We start from the raw sequence: 2,575 nt of genomic DNA on the forward strand, positions 1-2,575 counted from the left end.
CTGAGAAGAAATCAATTTATTTCTTTTGCTCTTGAACCACCGAACCGCTTGCACCCAAGTTGGACTCGGAGCTACGCATGGCTTGTGGAGTGGTGATGTAATCCGTGTTGTCTATCAATCAGAACGTTAGTCCTTCAAGATTTGGGACCAGCAGCGCATAGAAAGGTACACAGGTCACGCACCGCTCCAATTAGAAAGAAAATCCCTGGTAACCTGTGGCAAGTCATCAAGGGCGTTGCAGTTAGTTATGAAGACCACTAGCATGATGAAACGAGAATTGAAAATCCTCATATGTGCTGTTTTTTGTTATGTTGCCTGGGCAAGGTTGATTGAGTCAAATTTATCTTTTCCCAAGGAGCTTTAAGCGAATAGCTCGTTTACACTCCGATCTATGCACGAATAGTTCAAGTTGAGGTGTTCTGCAAGGTTCTGCAAAAATTACATATTCAATAGTCGAAACGCGTTGTAGAAGACGTAGCTAGGAAATCCGTTCATGCATATTCACTCTTCTTGGGTCGCATATCGGCCAAGCCAATTCAGAGATCTTGGCACCCCTATCACCTCTGACTTATCACAAGTCCCTCGCTTCGGAGGACCCTGGTACAGCCTGGGCTGGCGCAAAGCGCCCTCGCGCGAAGCGCGACCTCCGAAGGAGGGACTTCCAGGTAAAGCCAAAAATTTGGTCTGAGAGCTTTCAGTGTTTTGGTGAGAGTTTTTTCTCGCTCCCCTTTCAGGTGTCTTCTCATGCTATTGCCTGTGGTGCCAGATTAAAGGCCTCATTTTTCTCTTTCTTTTGGTGTCAATCACCACTTTTTCCCCTTTCACAAACTCCTTCCATCCCCCTTTGAAGTTTATACTTTTTATGTGTTCGACCAGAAGTGTGTATGTAAATTCCCAGAAGATCCATGTAGACTCAATTGAAATACAGAACTCCATCCTCCATCCACCTTGACTGCTGAGCAAGGGCAACACTCTCCTTCAAGTGTAGATATCACAAAAGTGACACTACATTGAAGCTGAGATGCGCAACTATCCACTGCACTTCAGCTTGCTGACTCACAATGAGTGTGCTAAGGTCAATTTGATTCAAAAAGCTGGCCAAAAGACATGATTTTTTTGAAGCTCTCATGCGCAAAAAAGCCAATAACTCATAAGCCTCCCATTGGGAATGGGAGATGCTCAGCACCCCCAGTCCCGGGAGGCTTAGTTAAGTCAGTATTACCTGCACCAGGAATGTTCATTGAAGTTTCCTCAGTTTACCTTTTGCTCTGGCCGTTAGCTCTGTTAGGATTCATTTTAAATCAATCCATACCCACTCACACTGGAGAGGAAAGCCCCTTTATTTTGAGTCAAACGGACAAGATCTGGGTTCCAAGTACATAAATATCTGCAAGCATTTCAACCTCTTTCTCTGCAAGTTCAGATTAGCCATACTATATATAGGACTGAATAGTTACCTATCATTTCTAATTAGATTGCATTCAAAGAAAATAAAATGAAATAAAAGGGGAAGTGCCTATAGTTAAATGCTGATATATAGGAAATACTACTAGGGGCCAGGGCACAATTGGGAACTGAGAATTCTAAGTGACAATGAGTGGAACAACAGGGGACTGAAAGCAAATGAACCATCCAAACTATCTACCGCTATCCTCTTTTATACTCATCACCCTGTGTCCCTAGAAGAACAAGGTTCTTGGCATCACCAAGGCTGAAAAATAACCACTCATCCTGGTAATTTTCTTGAAGAAGAGAAGAGTGTTTGCTTTTTTTAGGACATAACAACTTTACTTCTGCAGCAGCCTGAGAGAATTAGAAAAATGGCACTCATCAATCCTTTCTGGCTACACTATTTCCTACTGGGTATGTTTTGGAGAAAAAAAATATACAATGGATAATCTTTCCATATCTTATTTCAACTTTTCAGGGCCTTGAGTGGCTCTTGAATTCCTTTTTTGTGACTGATGTGTGTTCCACTTCATCCTGCATTACACATCTTGCAATGTAAAGAATCTGAAATCAATGATATTACAACTCTGATTGCAGTATAACAAGAGAATTTGAGAATGTGAAACATTGGAAATATGACAGCTTGAGTTGTCCCAGAAATGAAAACTAAAGCACAAATGTTACAGGCACTCACAGGTGAGATTGAATTTAAAAAAGTTACTTCCAAAAGGGATAATGTTCTACTCCCATGGGGTTGACATAGCCTATAAATACCTCCTTTTGAGGGGACATCTCCTACCCTCTGTTGAGGGACTTCGTTGATGTAGTAGAATAACTGATATTAATGTAGACAAGGAGCAAGTGATAAAATTTCACAGAGGATTCAAAGAGATCTGAGATGTAGAAATGATTTCACATAATGTGCCCAGGGTTGGCAAAACTAGGGGTGCCATTTGGGTCTTCTGACATGATCTCAATGGTGTTCATTCACCTGGAGTCAACGCAGTAGCTATTTAATTTTTCACGGAAAACAATCATGTACAAAAGGGGGGAATGTAAAACTACACAAGGTTGAGTGCTCAGAATAAAGTAAGAAGTCAGCAGGGTGAGTAACCATTACTAAGGC

This window comes from Puccinia triticina, chromosome 1A, assembly GCF_026914185.1.
Source record: "Puccinia triticina chromosome 1A, complete sequence".
Classification (NCBI taxonomy): Eukaryota; Fungi; Basidiomycota; class Pucciniomycetes; order Pucciniales; family Pucciniaceae; genus Puccinia; species Puccinia triticina.